This window comes from Physella acuta, unplaced genomic scaffold, assembly GCF_028476545.2.
Source record: "Physella acuta isolate Inbredline_101_S28 unplaced genomic scaffold, ASM2847654v3 ptg000274l, whole genome shotgun sequence".
Lineage (NCBI taxonomy): Eukaryota > Metazoa > Mollusca > Gastropoda > Physidae > Physella > Physella acuta.
In genome coordinates this window covers 74,058-94,688 of record NW_026731793.1, presented here as the reverse complement: position 1 = coordinate 94,688, position 20,631 = coordinate 74,058, and the positions used below count along the sequence as shown (strand labels likewise).

The 20,631-nt window shown below is 37.9% G+C and overlaps 1 protein-coding gene across 1 annotated transcript in view; it reads right to left on the bottom strand.

The window, feature by feature from the left end:
• Positions 1-20,631, bottom strand: part of LOC131939316 (putative sodium-coupled neutral amino acid transporter 11) — a 57,674-nt gene that overhangs the window by 34,896 nt on the left and 2,147 nt on the right. The window lies entirely within an intron of this gene.

The following is a 20,631-nucleotide window of genomic DNA, read 5'->3' as shown; positions in this document are numbered from 1 at the left end:
ATGTAAGGATTAAGTACTGATAACATTCTTGTTTAAGCCTAGCAAAGGATTGACTTCAATAGGATAGAAAACGTAAGGATTAGGTACTGATAACATTCCGGTGTGAGCCTAGAAGAGGATTGACTTCAATAGGATAGAAAAATGTAAGGATTAGGATTAAGTACTGATAACATTCTAGTGTAAGCCCAGTAAAGGATTAACTTTAATAGGATAGAAAAACGTAATGCTTAGGATTAAGTACTGATAACATTCTGGTGTAAGCCTAGCAAAGGATTAACTTCAAAAGGATAGAAAAACGTAAGGATTAGGATTAAGTACTGATAACATTCTGGTGTAAGCTTATCATAGAATAGAAAAATGTTATAATTAAGTATTGAGCAGCATAGTGTAATCCTAACATAGGATTAACAAACTACAGTGGAGTACAGAAAAATAAAGATTAGGATGTTCAGACAACCGGGTGAAGCCCTAATCTGATAAGTCTCGACATGAAACGATTAGGTCTTCAATCCTTCACCAGCGTAAAACAAAAACCGTTGATCTAAATGACAGATGTAAACCATACAGTAACATATGGTTGGATAAACAACAGGTAATAACAAAAAGTTATCGAAAAACAAAATTTCTAGTGGATAAACAACAGGCAATAACAAAAAGTTATCGAAAAACAAAATTTCTTGCGAAATCCGGTAGATGTTTACAGTAGCGTAGCGAGGGGGGGGGGGGGGGTACATATGTCCCCGGGCGCCGACCTTAGGGGCGCCAAAATGGGTTGGAAAATGAAATTGAAAGGTTGAGGGGGGTGCAAATTGAAAGTTTGAGGGGCGGGGGGGGGGGTGCAAATCGAAATCTTGAGGGGGGTGCAAATCGAAAGTTTGAGGGGGTGGGGGGTGCAAATCGAAATCTTGAGCGGGGGGTGCAAATCGAAAAGTTTGTCCCCGGGCGCCGGGAAGGGTCGCTACGCCTCTGGATGTTTACGACGTGTATTCGTCATTCCATCGTCTAGCTAGGTGTATCCCTCAGTAGATCATGTAGATGCCATATTTACTTGTGTATATGAGTTCATTAAAATTGATTGCACAATAATTAAACATTATTCGAACATCGGGAATGATCAGCTAGGATTCAAATTCCTTTTTTTTAATCATAGAGGCTAGCTAGGAATATAATGAGTGTAGACTTTGTGACTTGATGTACCCCAGATAGGAATACAATGGCTTCATAACTTGATCACATTGAATAGCTTGAAATAAAATGGACTTAATCACAGGGAATAAAGCTGGGAATATAATGGGCGCTAGCTTTATAACTTGATCACAGGGAACAGCTAGGAATACAATAAGTGCTAGCTTTTTTGGCTATCACAGAGATTAGCTAGGAATGCAATGGGTGCTAGCTTTATAACTTGATCACAGGGAACAGCTAGAAAAACAATAACTGCTAGCTTTTGTGGCTATCACAGAGATTAGCTAGGAATGCAATGGGTGCTAGCTTTATAACTTGATCACATGGAATAGCTAGGAATACAATAAGTTCTAGCTTTTGTGGCTATCACAGAGATTAGCTAGGGATATAATGGGTGCTAGCTTTATAACTTGATCACAGGGAATAGCTAGGAATATAATGGGTGCTAGCTTTGTGACATGATTTCCGCTAGCTATGAATGCAATGGGCTGTCATTAATGACCACTGAGGGTGCTAGCTTGGTGACTTTTCTGCTGATGCTCAGCTAGGGAAACAATAAAATGTGATCACGCCAAGGCGTGACACAAAACGTGATAGGCGTGACCAACGACGTGACACAGACCTGACCGCACAAACACATGCCACGCAAACGTGACACCGTGATAAAATCATAACATCAGCGTGACAAAACGTAACATTCCCAGCATTGTAGTGGCAAAAGCATGATACACCAAGGTCAGATCTCTGCTAATGTGGCAGCTTCCGGTATAATCCAGACCGGATTTTATGCTCGGCACGGAATTAACATTTCCTTAAAATAAAGAAACCGTGATATTTTTGTCAGTCAAGGCCATATTTTCTGAATCCATGTTAAGTAACCAACCCTGGTGCTAAGGGAAAAATATGTGTGTGGTGTATTTCCGGGATAGAAAATTCTATTTGAAAAATATACTTTGGATAACTCGTCTTTAACAGAGATTAACTGGCACAAAGGTCATCTCAAATTTGCCTCGTAGCTCAAAACAATAATTTTTATCACGTAGGTCAATTGTCATATGGGTCATCTGTCACATAGGTCAACTGTCACATAGGTCATCTGTCACATAGGTCATCTGTCACATAGGTCATCTGTCACTTAGGTCATCTGTCACATAGGTCATCTGTCACATAGGTCATCTGTCACATAGGTTATCAGTCATGTATGTCATATGTCACGTAGGTCATCAGCCACGAAGTCATCAGTCACATAGGTCATCTGTCACGTAGGTCACCGGTCACGTATGTCATATGTCACGTAGGTCATCTGTTATATACATTATCTGCCACACTGAACATAAAACAAGTCATCTGGTAAAATGGCTTTGTCTCATATGTAATTTCTCAGGGTAGTTCAATCTGTCACGAAGGTCACCTGTCACACAGGTAGCCTGTCACATAAAGTCTTCTGTCATACAGCTCCTCTGTCACAAAAATCATTTTTCACAGGCCCTAAGTCATATAGGTCAGCATCCAAATGCATCACAAATAACACATCACTTAACATACAAGACATACGTCAAATATGATTAGATCAGCCTTGGTTAAAAACATGCATATGGCAACACATTGTGTTAACACACCTAATTTAAAAAGTTAATTGTAAATACAAATTAACGCATACAATTCTACCAAGTCTAAAATTAATACCATACACACACCATTAATATATCACACCATTAAAATATCACGAAGCGAAAAAACCAGAGGATTTAATAAATCACAATAATGATGTGGAAATAAAATCCTTGGACGAAGTGAGCGGTTGTCAGCCGCTTGTACAAATTAGCCACGCATGTCTGTCCATGGGCAGGTCGATTCCTGGCCGTATCCAGGACACGGTATCGATCCCCGATAGCATCAATTTGAAGACCGGGGGTAAGCATTAATTATGTTGTTCTCGGCATGTTTGCGGTATCGGGGTCAGGAGCGTGTTCACTGTGTGTGTAGGGGGGGGGGGGGGGAGGATCAGAAGCATGCTCACTAAAGGGTGGGGTGAGGTCAGGAGCGTGCTCACTAAAGGGGGGTGGAGGTCAGGACCGTGCTCACTAAAGGAGGGGGGAGAGCTCAGGAGCGTGCTCACTAAAGGGTGGGGGGGGAAGAGGTCAGGAGCGTGCTCAATGTATGGCGTAGGACAAGAGCGTGCTTACATATGTCGGGGGGAGGGGGGGACGTCAGGAGCGTGTTCACGGAAGGTGATGGGGTGGAAGGTGAAAATAAAACGAAGTCGTCTGGACTTTTCCTAATTTGGGGGTATAACTTTATACGAATGAGGGGGGGGGGGGGGTAAGAAATTTTTAGTTAGTCCTGGGCGCCTAATTCCGAACTATTACCCCCCCCCCCACACACACACACACACCCCGCTTATTAGCAGGGAAAATATTTGCATGCATCAGGGACTCTTCTTAACTTAAGGTTGCTATGATTACGACCGCCATCTTAAATAAAACTTATTTGACGTCTCAAGGTTAAAAAAAAAACTAACATATATGATATTATTGATCATACAGTCATGGATTCTTCTCTTACTAACTAACAGAATCATCTCGCTAGTTTTTGTAACTCTCTTAATTTTCTTAACTTTGTTTGGTAATTTACCATTAAAAGTAATTTTAAATGTAGTGGTGTTTCATGGAATTACAAACAACATGAATGGTTCTACAATAAATTTAACAATACAAACATCTATGCTTATATCTATCAACTAACTATTGAAACCAATGACATTTCTAAACAGTTCATCTACGACACTTGAGATACCGTACCTTATCCCCATAACAAATACCCCCCCCCTCCTCCCCCATTTCAAACAAACATTCCCTCCGTTATTAATTAAATGAACGTTAGCATACTAGACCGCTTACGTTGGGAGCTATGTAGACTTGAACTATTTAGGTTTTGGTGTAAATATCATTAATCATAATCCCATAAATATTCCACTACATGTTTTTTTTAAAGTTGGAGGGTTCGTTGACCAACATTTACCGAGACAACACATACAATCTGTTGACGTCAATGTATGAAGTTCAAAAACTCAGATTTTTGTGGATTTAAAAAAGAAAATCAATAAGTAAAATTACACCGGGGGGGGGGGGGGGGGGGGGAGAGGAGGGAAAAACCTGGCTATTTGCTGATTCGTCAAGTGTTAAACTGCGATGTAGAAGACTGAGACAACAGCTCATGAGATCAATATTAGCACCTCAAGGCTGCAAATAGTGCCCGCTTTTCTCACACATCTAAGCATTTTATAGATAAAATAATATCACCTCAAGGCGTTAAATTTTATCGCCTTTTTTTTACAACTACGCGTGTTATAATATACGAGCCGGCCCGCGGCATAACATACGCCGCTATTTAGTTGTTTCTAATTTTCAATAATTCATAATTTGTGAATTCGACAGTACCAACGCTGACACTGAAAATATTTCTTTAAAACACTATAAGTAGCTCGTTAAGGACCATAACCCCCCCCCCTTCCTTCCCTCCCCCCTCCTCCCCCCCCCCCCCTACGTTTAAAATCGTTGGCTCTGCTTGTAAACATTTAGAGTGAACACAGCTCACTAAAACCATGTAGGGGTGGGGAGGTAGGGAGAGCGTTTGCAGCTTGTTTTCTAACGGCTCGAAGAAGAGAATTATATATATAGATTTTTTGTCCCGCCATTTACACAATTTAATTTGTAAATATTAATTAGATTAATAGGAAGTGTTTGATGTGATTGACATATGAGCAAGAGTTAAACGTTTTATTGTATGAATGGGCCAAGTAGAGTGACCTACCCCCTTTTTTTTTGCTTCGTTTTAAATTTATTTTTAAAATGTAGAAGTGTGCTGCAGTGAGCTACACAGTTAGACTTGGCTCTAGATTGCACGTACCACGCCCAGGTATGATCTTAGAGGCTGCGTATCGTCTTCATTGTCGCCCACACACACGTAAAATATAGACCCCCCCAACCCACCTGGTGCTAGCTATTGCAGATATTAAGGAGTTCAAGTGACGAATTCATATTGCTACTGAAGTGAGCGTTTAGTTACGACCCCGTATTTTAATAGAAGTTTTACTAAACCTGTTACAATGATAAGTGTTGAGCAGAAACAGTGTGCTTCGTTTACTAAGGTTAAAGATTTTAGAACTTCACAGACGTTCGCTTAGATCTGCGTTTGTTTGCTCTTGACCGGCGGTTCTCAACCTTTGTAGAGTTACAGAACCTCACCAGTTTTATATGCGCATTCACCGAACTTTTCTTAAAAGTTTGATCATCATCACTGACAAAATCCGATCGTGAATCCAATGAGTAAGGTGTGCGCCGTTACCTCCGCCAAACCCATGACTCACCGAACCCCTGGAATTAAATCGTGACCAGGTTGAGAACCACTCGTCTAGACCTAATAGCAGAGACATAAATTACGTTTGTTTTACATGTCATTTGCATGTGGTGCTTTAAAAAATATATATTAGCATTTCTCTTTTTGTTTCCTCTGTTATCTGAATATTGCATTTGTTAAACACATTATCGACCGGGGTTTTAATCGTTCAAATTTTCCAAGTGCATTTAGTTAGCTCGGTTTTAGAGTAAAACTTTCAAGTGAGATTATATATATATATATATATATATATATATATATATATATATATATATATATATATATATATATATATATATATATATATATATAGGCTATGCATATTTTCAATCATACACGTGGTTGTACCACCACTCTCTTTGATCGTAGCTTAAAATGGAATCCCCAACCTCCTATCTCCGAATCTCCTCTCTAAAAGATCGACTTCAATTGGCACCGGTGTACAGGCGCCGGAAATTCCCCGAGTTAGAAGAAATTGTCTAATGCGTACAATCGTACAGCTACACCGTGTAATGGCCGCCGAGGAAAGGGTGTTGCGAGCACTGGATAGCGAGGGGATGGACTCCCCTGGGAAATCACTTAATCGATTTCACTGACAAAATCTATTCTTTATTTTAACAGATTTTATGTTTAAAAAAAATAAAACGCAGTGGTTGGGGGAAGAAATTCTATTTTATGTGATTGTTTTATTTACAGGCGCACATTAAATCTGAATGTGTACTGGTAGAAGGTATGTGGGCGATATATCAACGGTATTAAGATAAGACTTCAATGAATAAATGAGTTGATACATCGAATTTAATATAAAGGACCGTTGATAAGTTACACCACACACACACATCTATGAGGGGGGGGGGGGGTCAGACATTTGAGACAAAGTACCATGTCGGGAAGGGGTTACCAAAAATGAGTGGTTTTATATATATACTAGCCGTCCCGGCCAGGCCCTGCTCTGGCTTCTGTGAAAAACCTTTCCGTTAAAGACCATTACCTGTGTGTTTAGAAATCATCATAAACCCGGCATTGCCCACCCAAACCACAACCAACCAAAACAACAAAACGCAAACATAACGCTAACACAATTAGAAATACAAACGAAAACAAAAACCTAACAACAAACCCAACCACAACCACAAACACCAATACAAACACAAAGAAAAAACAAACGAAAACAAAAACCTAACAACAAACCCAACCACAAACACCAATACCAAAAAAAAAACAACGAAAAAGCAAACGAAAACAAACCAAATCCAAACGCAAAACCAACCAAAAACACAAATACAAACCCAAACAAAAAAAAAACACAAACAAAAACGAAAAAAGAAAGAACAAAAACGAACCAAATCAAAACGCAACCACTAACGCAAACCCACCTAAATACAAAGAAAACACTAACGCGAACATAAACGCCCGGGGCAGAATCGCCTGTTTTAGCTTAATAAACGACTATAGTACCCCAACTTATTCATAGTTTTTGCACTCACTTAAACGAACGCGCCTGTTTCAATTTAATGAACAATTATAATACTCCAAGCTTATCCGTAAAATACCTAAAACATTTGCACTTGATCAATCCCCGCTAATTATGTAATTATTTTTTTCCCAACACCAAAACAAAGTAATTAAAAAGTAAATGCTTTTCAACTAATGCTATGGTTTTATAAAGGGAAGTAATTGTGTTTTTCCTAATTTATCAAAGGGAAGTAAGCGCTATAGGACTAAATAAAAACATAATTAGAATTTTTGTAAAAGATGATATTTTTTTTAAAACTTGTGTTTAATGAACATGCCGACAATTATTACTATAATTTGAAAAATGAAAATGATTTCCCAACACTTTTAATAGTAATTTTTTAACTCATAAATTTAGACAACTGCGCACGATAATTGATTTAACACTTAAATCCGTAGAAATGCCAACGACAAACATATGCGTTACAGAATTGAGCTTTATATATTAGACTAGCCGTCCCGGCCAGGCCCTGCTCTGGCTTCTGTGAAAAACCTTTCTGTTAAAGACCATTACCTGTGTGTTTAGTAATCATCCTAAACCCGGCATTGCCCACCCAAACCACAACCAACCAAAAACAACAAAACGCAAACATAACGCTAACACAATTACAAATACAAACGAAAACAAAAACCTAACAACAAACCCAACCACAACCACAAACACCAATACAAACACAAAGAAAAAACAAACAAAAAAGCAAACGAAAACAAAAACCTAACAACAAACCCAACCACAAACACCAATACCAACAAAAAAAAAAAAACAACGAAAAAGCAAACGAAAACAAACCAAATCCAAACGCAAAACCAACCAACAACACAAATACAAACCCAAACAAAGAAACACAAACAAAAACGAAAAAAGAAAGAACAAAAACGAACCAAATCAAAACGCAACCACTAACGCAAACCCACCTAAACACAAAGAAAACACTAACGCGAACATAAACGCCCGGGGCGGAATCACCTGTTTTAGCTTAATGAACGACTATAGTACCCCAACTTATTCATAGTCTTTTGCACTCACTTAAACGAACGCGCCTGTTTCAATTTGATGAACAATTTTAATACTCCAAGCTTATCCGTAAAATACCTACAACATTTGCACTTGATCAATCCCCGCTAATTATGTAATTATTTTTTTTCCCAACACCAAAACAAAGTAATTAAAAAGTAAATACTTTTCCACAAAATGCAATGTTTTATAAAGGGAAGTAATTGTGTTTTTCCTAATTTATCAAAGGGAAGTAAGTGTTATAGGACTAAATAAAGACATAATTAGAATTTTTGTAAAAGATGATATTTTTTTTAAAACTTGTGTTTAATGAACATGCCGACAATTATTACTATAATTTGAAAAATGAAAATTATTTCCCAACACTTTCAATAGTAATTTTTTAGATCATAAATTTAGACAAATGCGCACGATAATTTTCTAACTTTTAAATTCGTACACTTCCAACGACATACAAATGCATTACATACAGAACTGAGCTTTATATATTAGATATATATATATATATATATATATATATATATATATATATATATATATATATATATATATATATATATAGATGTACGTTGGAATAATTTCTTTTTTAAGGGATTTGACATCTTGCAATTTAAAAGGTAAGCTAGCATAATGTAACGGTACGGTGTGTGGGGGTGGGGGTGGGTGGTAAAAAGTAAAAAGTAAAGAATCCCCTTTACACATAGCGATCCGTTGGGCTTTGATGAAATAGAGTTCATGTTTCTTGACCTCGGCATATGAAGTGTAGGGTGTGGTCAGCACTTTCAGGTGTGGGTGGTAATGTCGGCTAAAAACTGTAACGCGTAAATAACGAAATATAGTATACAGATGAAATTGAGGAATGTGAATAAATGATAACTGTTACATAACGAGAACATATAGATTAATATTTAGAAAAGCAGATCAATATTTTAAAACGGCAACGATATGTACCAAGTAACATTTAAAAAAAAAATATGATACATGGTATATACATTGCAAAACTACAAAGATTCTGATCACGGAGCTTGGCCATACAAGCTGTACACAATTCCGCGGATCACGGAGCGTGACCATACAAGCTGTACACAATTCTACGGATCACGGAGCGTGACCATACAAGCTGTACACAATTCTACGGATCACGGAGCGTGACCATGTACACTATTCTACTGATCATGGAGCGTGACCATACCAGCTGTACACAATTCTACAGATCACGCAGGGCATATGATCATCAAAGGAGAGAATTCAAATGAAAAACCTTTTGGTTTCAGCTTCGTTAAACACAGCCTTATGGGACTTCATACAGATTTTTCAAAACCCCGGATTTACGTCATAGAGATAAGAATGATCGATTTTTGAAGGCTGTTTTTTTTCTCAACAAGATTTATTTTGTAGTTGTTAAAAATAGAGCAGGGATTTGCCGCTTTCTAATTCTCTTGGACAAGAGATTGATAATAATCGTCTGAATATACAGTATATATGTATATATATATATATATATATATATATATATATATATATATATATATATATATATATATATATATATATATATATATATATTTACTAGATTACAATATTTCTATAGCACTTTAGACGCAAAGTATTTCTAAATGCGTAAATAATTACAATAGATCAACATTTAAAAAACACGTAGTAAATAACAATTCTGAAGTCTCAACAAGATTTATTTTGTAGTTGTTAAAAATAGAGCAGGGATTTGCCGCTTTCTAATTCTCTTGGACAAGAGATTGATAATAATCGTCTGAATATACAGTATATATGTATATATATATATATATATATATATATATATATATATATATATATATATATATATATATATATATATATATATATATATATATATTTACTAGATTACAATATTTCTATAGCACTTTAGACGCAAAGTATTTCTAAATGCGTAAATAATTACAATAGATCAACATTTAAAAAACACGTAGTAAATAACAATTCTGAAGTCCCATTAATGTATTGTTAAGTGTACAAATAAACACAAAGATTAATGCATTAGAAAATGAGTATTTGCCAAGATATATTTCAAGTGAACAAACTTACAAAAAAGTTCATGAGAACACAATAGAAGTTCATTATTCTAGCGTACACTTAATAGTACAAGCGACACATGCGCGTGTGTATATAATTGTTGTAGGAATGTTTGTGTAGAGGAGAAGTGGTTAAGGTTAGCTTGTAATTAGCCTTAATTAACTGCTGATGTGTAATTGAACACCCAGTCACTCACGTCGTCGTGAGAAGGTTTGGGAATATGTGACGTCCTGTGATTTCAGGTTTAACTCGGGTTTAACACAGTTGTATGTGACGTCCTGTGATTTCAGGTTTAACTCGGGTTTAACACAGTTGTATGTGACGTCCTGTGATTTCAGGTTTAACTCGGGTTTAACACAGTTGTATGTGACGTCCTGTGATTTCATGTTTAACTCGGGTTTAACACAGTTGTATGGGACGTCCTGTGATTTCAGGTTTAACTCGGGTTTAACACAGTTGTATGTGACGTTTTGTGATTTCAGGTTTAACTCGGGTTTAACACAGTTGTATGTGACGTCCTGTTATTTCAGGCTTAACTCGAGTTTAACACAGTTGTATGTGACGTCCTTTTTTGCATATTTCCCAGTTTCACATATGGGTATGTGACGTCCTTAAATTTCCAAGTTTCACATATGTGTATGTATGTTCTATATCTGCAGATTTTCCAATTTTACATATTTCAAATATTTGTATGTGACATACTATATTTCCCAGTATTATATATCTGTATGTTATGTCCATTATGTGCATACTTCCCAGTTTCACATATGTGTATTAGACGACCAGTGGCGAGCCATTTAAACTAGTAGCTCCTCTCACCCACTGTCCTACTTTTTTTTACAACACACGTGTACAAAATGTGGGTCACTCAGTCTCCCCCAGCTTGTGATATACAGAGCGTTTAATGATGATTATGTTTACATTTATTACAGAGCTACTACATTCTGAGTATGAATCAAATGTACTTTTTTAATTAACCCATTTCATTTGTACAGTTGTTTTAATTAACACCAAGTAGTAAAGGAGATATTGACCTGAATAGCATATATCCCATATGTAAATGCCATAAAATTATATATATATATATATATATATATATATATATAGTTTTAGGTATGAGTTAACTATTTCTTTTAACTTGACTGTTCATATGTTCCTTTTATTTTATCATTTTCGCCAGGACAGCTATTTTACCTCAACAGGACAACAAGTCTACCTCAACAGGACAGCAAGTCTACCTCAAAAGGACAGCAAGTCTACCTCAACAGGACAGCAAGTCTACCTCAACAGGACAGCAAGTCTACCTCAACAGGACAGCTAGTCTACCTCAACAGGACAGCAAGTCTACCTCAACAGGACAGCTAGTCTATCTCAACAGGACAGCAAGTCTACCTCAACAGGACAGCACGTCTACCTCAACAGGACAGCAAGTCTTAATCTACCAGAGGAAAGCTAGAACAAAACTACCACATAACAGCACGTCCATCTCTACCACACTACACCTACTTAAAGGCCAACGTTGACAGAAAACAAAACCTTATCAGGAAGTTGATACTAGGAACGATACATTTAAAGCTAAACAAAGTATAATTTGATGACGAATCGGGCGATTAGTTTATTATTGAGTTGGCTACACACAAAAAAAATGATTATAAAGGATGAAATCGGGAAACTGATAATTACAGAGAGGGATGTAGAGAGCATCGTGGTGATTACATTCCAAACCTTTCCTTCACGTACAGAACTGAGGGGGCAATTAGGCGATATAACACGCATAAAAGAAGAAAATCGTTAATTAGTTTTAAAAAATAATTTGTGTGTTGTAGAGGAGGAGGGGGGATTTTAAGAGAGATTTGACATTAGTTTAACGTGCGTTGATGGATGAGACTTGAGCAATGTTGAGCGAGATATTAGGATGAAAATTAAGTCATGATAAGCTACACATTTGGCCCAGACTTAAGGCATGATAAGCTACACATTTGGCCCAGAATTAAGTCATGATAAGCTACACATTTGGCCCAGAACTAAGTCATGATAAGCTACACATTTGGCCCAGAATTAAGTCATGATAAGCTACACATTTGGCCCAGACTTAAGGCATGATAAGCTACACATTTGGCCCAGAATTAAGGCATGATAAGCTACACATTTGGCCCAGAATTAAGTCATGATAAGCTACACATTTGGCCCAGAATTAAGGCATGATAAGCTACACATTTGGCCCAGACTTAAGACATGATAAGCTACACATTTGGCCCAAAACTTAAGTAATAATAAGCTAAAAAGCTAATATTTAAGCAATGATAAGCTAGACATTCAATTCCGAATCAAGCAATCATAAACGAAATATTAAGCCAAGATAACCATGTCGTTAGGCAAGGCTGACTGATACTTAAGCAATGATAAGCTAGGTACATGCTAGTGATTAAAGCCATGATAAGATAGGCACAGGCTTACACTAAACCACATTAAGCTAGACTTTAGTCTAGGCTAGCTAAGATTTAAACCGTGATAAGCTAGGAACTGGATAAGACTTAAGCTATTTTTTGCTAGGCACAGGCCTAGACGAAACCGTGATAAGCTAGACATTAACCTAAAGCTAACTTAAACTTTAACGATAAGCTAGTCATTAGCAAGACTGGCTAAAATTTAAACGATAAGCTAAACATTAGCACACAGCTGGCCAGAACTTAAATAAGCCAGTCATTAGCCTAAGGCTGCCTAAAACTTAAATAAGCCAGTCGTAAAACAAGGTCGAACTAACCCAGACGACGCCAATAGAGACTTGCTGAGGATGCTGGATTCTGTTATTAACAGATTACCATCCATAATGGATGCTGTGTAACATAATACCACACTGGCCAGGCTAGTTAATCGTGACACGAAAGTAGGTTTGTTTACCTAAAGTAGACTCTGTTCTTATACCAAGTAGGTTTTTTTTTTTTGCTGGGTACTATTAAGTTGGGTACAACTTACATTAATATAGATCGATGTTATTGTTATCACAAGCAGGTGTAATAACGCTATTTTGGTTTTCTGATTAGAACAAGTTGATATTCGGTTTTAACAAATAATGATGTGATATATATATATATATATATATATATATATATATATATATATATATTATATATATATATATATATATATATATATATATATATATATATATATATATATATATATATATATATATATATATATATATTTATATATATATATATATATATATATATATATATAATATTTTTAAAAAAAAAAAGAAAAAAACTCTTTTTGAACAGGGGCATGTGACGTAGAGATCATCTGTTTCTGTATATAAAGGGATTTTGTGGTTAGCACTATGCATAGGGGTGGAACGGCGTGGTCTACGCGATAGAGCGCTAGGCTGCTAACCCAAAAATTTCGAATCAAGCTCAAAGTAATATTGGAATGAATTCCTTCCAACACAATTAAGTATTACGTGTCAACTTTTTAAGCGCCATTTAGACCATTGACTCCTATTTCAACCTTCTTTTCCTTCTAGATTTGCTTCCATAGCTTTTGTCTAACCAAGAACAAACTACACGGTTGCAGCTGTTGGATTTTAGAATTGTCTGTTCTGAATATCGAGCCTCATCTACACAGGGGTTCGAACTCGGGACTTTTAAGTTTAGCAGCCATGTGCTTCTACCAAGCAGACCACGTCAGGGTGAAAAGCACTCAACATAAACTACACTTCAGCTGGTCTAAAGTGAAAGAGTCTCACACAGGCAAAAATGGGATATCTGTCAAATGTCTCTATTGTAGCCTCACACACAATGTGAGATATCTGTCGAATGCCTCTACTGTAACAATGCGTTACAAAAGAGAGCTAATTAAACGTGCTTTACATAAGTGTGCATGTCATTTCCGATCTAGTTAGCATAGTTTTATTGAACTCGTGACTTCATCATGTTGAATCAATTTAGCCGCGTTAAACAGACAATTAGCTCAGGTCTTTAGAGGTTATTTTCTAGGCTAAAGGTGTAATAGTTATAGTAAAAAAATACATTTTGTTAACATTAAAGGTATGCTTACAGTAGGAGAATAGGGTATTTTTGTTAACATTAAAGGTATGTTTACAGTAAGAAAGAAATATTGTGTTAACATAAACCTTATCCTTACAGTAAGACAGAGATATTTTGTTAACATTAAAGATAACCTAACAGTAGGTTAAGGGGGATTCTATTATTTTACCTAAGGGGATCATGCTTAGAGTAATAAAAACGACATCTGTTGTTAAGAAGTATCTCATGCTTGCAGTAGATGTGCTGCTTACAGCAATGACTGTATGTAAATAAAATGTAAACCATGAAGAGATATCCCAAGAACAGACAGACAAGTAGACTGACCAATGGTGGACCGATAAACATGGTGGTACTAAAGATAAACATGGTGGTATTATAGATAAACATGGTGGTATTATAGATAAAGATGGTGGTATTATAGATGAAAATGGTGGTATTATATATAAACATGGTGGTATTATAGATAGACATGGTGGTATTATAAATAAACATGGTGGTATTGTAAATAAACATTGTGGTATTATAGATAAACGTGGTGGTATTATAGATAAACATGGTGGTATTATAGATAAACGTGGTGGTATTATAGATAAACATGGTGGTATTATAGATAAACATGGTGGTATTATAGATAAACATGGTGGTATTATAAACATGGTGGTATTATAGATAAACGTGGTGGTATTATATATAAACATGGTGGTATTATAGATAAACGTGGTGGTATTATATATAAACATGGTGGTATTATAGATAAACGTGGTGGTATTATATATAAACATGGTGGTATTATAGATAAACGTGGTGGTATTATAGGTAAACGTGGTGGTATTATATATAAACATGGTGGTATTATAGATAAACGTGGTGGTATTATATATAAACATGGTGGTATTATAGATAAACGTGATGGTATTATATATAAACATGGTGGTATTATAGATAAACGTGGTGGTTTTATAAATAAACATGGTATTATAGATAAACGTGGTGGTGTTATAGATAAACATGGTGGTATTATAGATAAACATGGTGGTATTAAAGATAAACATGCTGGTACTACCCCGTTCTGATAGATTCACTAGCTTATAGTGACTGAGATGAATAACGTAAAAGATTTACATTTACATCAGTTTTTTTTCTGGGTTAGATGTGTTAAATTTCAACCCCACTCCCAAGCAAAATAAAAACAAAAAGACTAAACTCTAGCCTAGTGGTGACTGTCCTGAATCTCAAACAAAATTAAACAATTGAACTGCTTAAAAACAAACAAAAAAAACTCTTCTCTCTGAAGTTTGCATTAGCTCACTAGGTCCTCATGAATTTATGTAACAAGCTTTAAGAAAATGATCACTCGAGCACACAGCCCACACTAGAACAATGGAGGTATGGATAGAACTAACATGATGTTTAGAGTATAAATTAGAAGACCAGCGAACGCATTGTCCATGATTCGTATGTACATTCTACACAGATGTTATCCCCGCAGTCGATTTTATTGTAGATGGAAAAAAAGGACAGTTGATTTCTATTCAGTTTTATATATTCAACAATATTCAATAAATAGATGATTTTCTTAATAAATATTACGTTTAAAAGTGATAACAAAGTATACAAAGTTATTCCATTAATTTAATATTTTCCTTGCACTAATCCGTTTCATCTAGGTCTCTTCCTTACATGAATCCATTCCGTCTCGATCTATTCCTTACACTAATCCAATCCATCTAGTTCTATTCCTTACACTAATCCATTCCATCTAGGTCTACGCCCTATACACATTGGCCTGACTCTACTGCCAATTAGCCGGACTCTAAACCACATTGGCCTGACTCTAAACCACATTGGCCTGACTCTACTCCACATTTGCCTGACTCTACTCTACATATGCCTGACTCTAAACCACATTGGCCTGACTCTACTCCACATTTGCCTGACTCTACTCCACATATGCCTGACTCTACTCCACATTAGCCTGACTCTACTCCACATTGTCCTGACTCTATTCCACATTGGCCTGACTCTACTCCACATTGGCCTGACTCTACTCCACATTGGCCTGACTCTACTCCACATTGGCCTGACTCTACTCCACATTGGCCTGACTCTACTCCACATTGGCCTGACTCTACTCCACATTGGCCTGACTCTACTCCACATTGGCCTGACTCTACTCCACATTGGCCTGACTCTACACATAATTGTCCTGACTCTATTCCACATTGGCCTGACTCTACTCCACAATGGCCTGACTCTACTCCACATTTGCCTGACTCTACTCCACATTGGCCTGACTCTACACATAATTGTCCTGACTCTATTCCACATTGGCCTGACTCTACTCCACAATGGCCTGACTCTACTCCCCACCTTGCCCTACCCCTTACACCACTAACACCGCCACAAAGATTTAACCCCCGCATCCAAACATGAAATAATTATGAGCCCGCTAGCCCACCCATCGCCACAAACTAGGGGAGGTCTCATGAGAAATGACAACAGAAAGGATACAAGCGAGATGATATTTGTCTCAATGTTTCATCTATAGACTTTCTCCGAGAGCAATATTTTGTAGTTTAACTTTGTTTAATCTTCGATGTAACTACATATTACATGTTAGGCCACAAGTCTGATACAAGATTGAACATAACAAGTTAATAAAAAGTCTAGTGACAATTTAAGCGCTATTTCCTTAATTAATTTTTTTGTGACCGAACGAAAGGATATTTTTGAAAACTTTCTTCGTTAATATTGTTCTAAATTATGGCAGGAATCGATTGGTAAATGTTTCAAGTCGCTAAGTGGTCTGGTTGCCGAGATATGGGCCAAAAACTGCATTTTTTCGAGGTTTTTTTCCTTTTTCCTGGATATCCAGGAAGGAATTACGGGAATTTTTTTGGCCCACAATCATCCTCGGAACTTGCTTAACATATTTGCTTTTGGAACTAGTCCTCGATATTGCTTCGTTGAGGAGGAGATACGACTTAAAGCAAGCTGCGGACTCACATCCATCCAGAAATGACGAGTTAATAATCGCAATTCCTGTAAGGAAATTGCGCTAAAAAGTAAAGAATCCTGTTTAGAGCTAGCGATCCATTGGGCAGATGAAAAAGAGTTGATGTTTTTTTTTACCTCGGCGTATGAAGGAAAGTTGTGGTCCGCACTATGCCCAGTCGCCCTTACTTTCCCTAACATGTGTTGGGTACCTATCAGGGTGTACTCCGGAAAATTCTACTGAATTGGACCCGGATAGGAACTCGAGACTTTCAGGTTAGCAGCCTAGCAATGAGTGTACACAAGGGTATTTAAAACGTTCAATGTTGAAATTACGGGAGGTTTATGTATATGACTACCATTGTGTAACAAGCGCCCTTGTACGTGGGTAGGTACACACATTATGAGGAGAGCAGTTCAGTTGAGTTATTCACGAAATAAATTCAGAGTTGGTTACAAACGTAATAGAGAGAGAAGTAGTAGGGTAGGGGAGAAGCAATATTCGATGGTGGACCCGGGGAAGTAGCCCGTGGGTATTATGGGCAGAAATTGTTCCAGGCATCTCTTCGGGGAGCCCCCCCCCCCCCCCATCCCGAACGAGATTGAATTTATATAGTAAACATATACTTTTACTAGATTCCACCCCCCCCCCCCCGGAAAATGTTGACCGCCCCCCACCCCCACGAAAATATCAAGTGCCCCCCCCCCCCCCCCCCGCCCCGGAGAAAAAAGTCTGGAAGAAACACTGATTATGGGGGTAACAATAATTCAGTGACAACACTGAAGTTAAGATGGGCAATAAAAGGAGGCATTATGGGAGTTAAGATGTATAGCAAAAGGAGAAATTATGGGAGGTTATATATACAAAAAAGTTAAGTATTATGGGATTTAAGATAAATATCAAAATGGGGCATTGTGGGAGATTAGATATACATCACACTGAAGCATAATGGGAGTTAAGATATGTAGCAAAAAGGGGCATTATGTGAGGTTAGATATACTAAACATGAATGTAACATCTGAGAGGTTATATTTTCCCAACACGAGTTTTCGGAAAGTTTTAAATTATCTTGAAATTGGGAAATTAGGGTTGTCAGATTCACTTTAATAAAGGGCATTATATTTATATTAGGTTATATGTTTTTACATATGAGTATTGAGGTAGGTAATTAGATTGACGTTAAATAATGCAGTAGAAGGATTAATTTACTCCGTGTGTCACATTTCACTTATTTAAATTACCCTTCAATCCTCAATGGGAAACTGGGATTATATATCTCAACATAATTGAATGTTGAATTCGCTCATCAAGACACTTCGAGAGGTCTTTTTTTTTTTCTGCGGTCACTCGTGGCATTCTGGGAGTTTTCGATAGACCCGTCACCTGGGGCCTTATGGGTGGCTGGATCCGCCCGTCACTCAAACCCTCGCGAGTGGCTCAAACACAGCTTCCTGACTCACCCCGGGACCAATATCGATTCGACTGTCGTGGGGGGGGGGGGAGGGGGGATAGAGAGAAGGGGACACAGGCAGTAAGCCTGGGAATGTATAATCAACCAATAAAAATTTATTGGCCCTCTCGCTACACCAGCGATGAACATGTCAAGATTGGATATGGTTTTATGTGGTTATTTTTTGTCGTATACCTTCTTGTATTGCTCTGTTACTGTCGCCATTACTTACAACACATGGTGCAGTATTGGATAGACACGCGAGAGTTAATTTATTCGAGCGCGCTCATATTTTTTTTTATTATTACAGTCATTGATGTATTTATTTTAATGAGAGCGTTTTCTCGCAGCTACAAATAATTCAGAATTACCCCCCCCCTCTCTCTCTCTTTATTCTCCTCTTGAAGCGATCGATCGGGTAATTACCTTAATTATGTTTTCTGCTAATTGTGTTTTCATTTCGTTAAAAGCAAGCCACGAATAAATGTAATTTTACTGCGAAGATTGGAATACAAAAGTTTCTTTCAAACTTTCTTTTTCTTGTGGGTTGGGTTAGTTTGTGTGGCTCTGCTTACTAGGACATATGCCGCTGCCAAGAGCTTTCGAGGCATCTCTGTCCTGGGCTAGTCTCTCCAACTGTCCCCAGGTGTATCCAGGCTAGTCTCTCCAACTGTCCCCATGTATATCCAGACTATTCTCTCCAACTGTCTGTCCCCATGTGTATCCAGGCTAGTCTCTCCAACTGTCCCCAGGTGTATCCAGACTAGTCTCTCCAACTGTCCCCAGGTGTATCCAGGCTAGTCTCTCCAACTGTCCCCAGGTGTATCCAGGCTAGTCTCTCCAACTGTCCCCAGGTGTATCCAGGCTATTCTCTCCAACTGTCCCCAGGTGTATCCAGACTAGTCTCTCCAACTGTCCCCAGGTGTATCCAGACTAGTCTCTCCAACTGTCCCCAGGTGTATCCAGGCTAGTCTCTCCAACTGTCCCCAGGTGTATCCAGACTAGTCTCTCCAACTGTCCCCAGGTGTATCCAGGCTATTCTCTCCAATTGTCCCCAGGTGTATCCAGACTAGTCTCTCCAACTGTCCCAGGTGTATCCAGACTAGTCTCTCCAACTGTCCCCAGGTGTATCCAGACTAGTCTCTCCAACTGTCCCAGGTGTATCCAGACTAGTCTCTCCAACTGTCCCAATGTGTATCCAAGCTAGTCTCTACAACTGCCCCCAGGTGTATCCAGACTAGTCTCTCCAACTGTCCCCAGGTGTATCCAGGCTAGTCTATCCAACTGTCTCCATGTGTATCCAGGCTAGTCTCTCCAACTGTCCCCATGTGTATCCAGGCTAGTCTCTCCAACTGTCCCCATGTGTATCCAGGCTAGTCTCTCCAACTGTCCCCAGGTGTATCCAGGCTAGTCTATCCAACTGTCCCCAGGTGTATCCAGGCTTGTCTCTCCAACTGTCTCCATGTGTATCCAGGCTAGTCTCTCCAACTGTCCCCAGGTGTATCCAGACTAGTCTCTCCAACTGTCCCCAGGTGTATCCAGGCTTGTCTCTCCAACTGTCTCCATGTGTATCCAGGCTAGTCTATCCAACTGTCCCAGGTGTATCCAGGCTAGTCTCTCCAACTGTCCCCAGGTGTATCCAGGCTAGTCTCTCCAACTTTCCTCATCTGTATCTGCTAGTCTCTCCAACCTGACTGCCCGTAGAGTTCACCTGTTTCTATAACCCTGTCATATTTCTAAATTTTAACCTAGAGCCAGGCGCTACTAAACAAAACCGCCCTGAATTAACATGCTATAAATGTTACCGCAAGTTTTTATAAAGACGTTATAAAAAACATTAGACGTACAACAGGTTTATTGGCTGAGTATTGATCACCTATTTACCACTGTTTCAAGTTAGATAATCGATAAAGAAACGTCAATCTAAAGCTTATCCTTACGTAGAGATTAATTA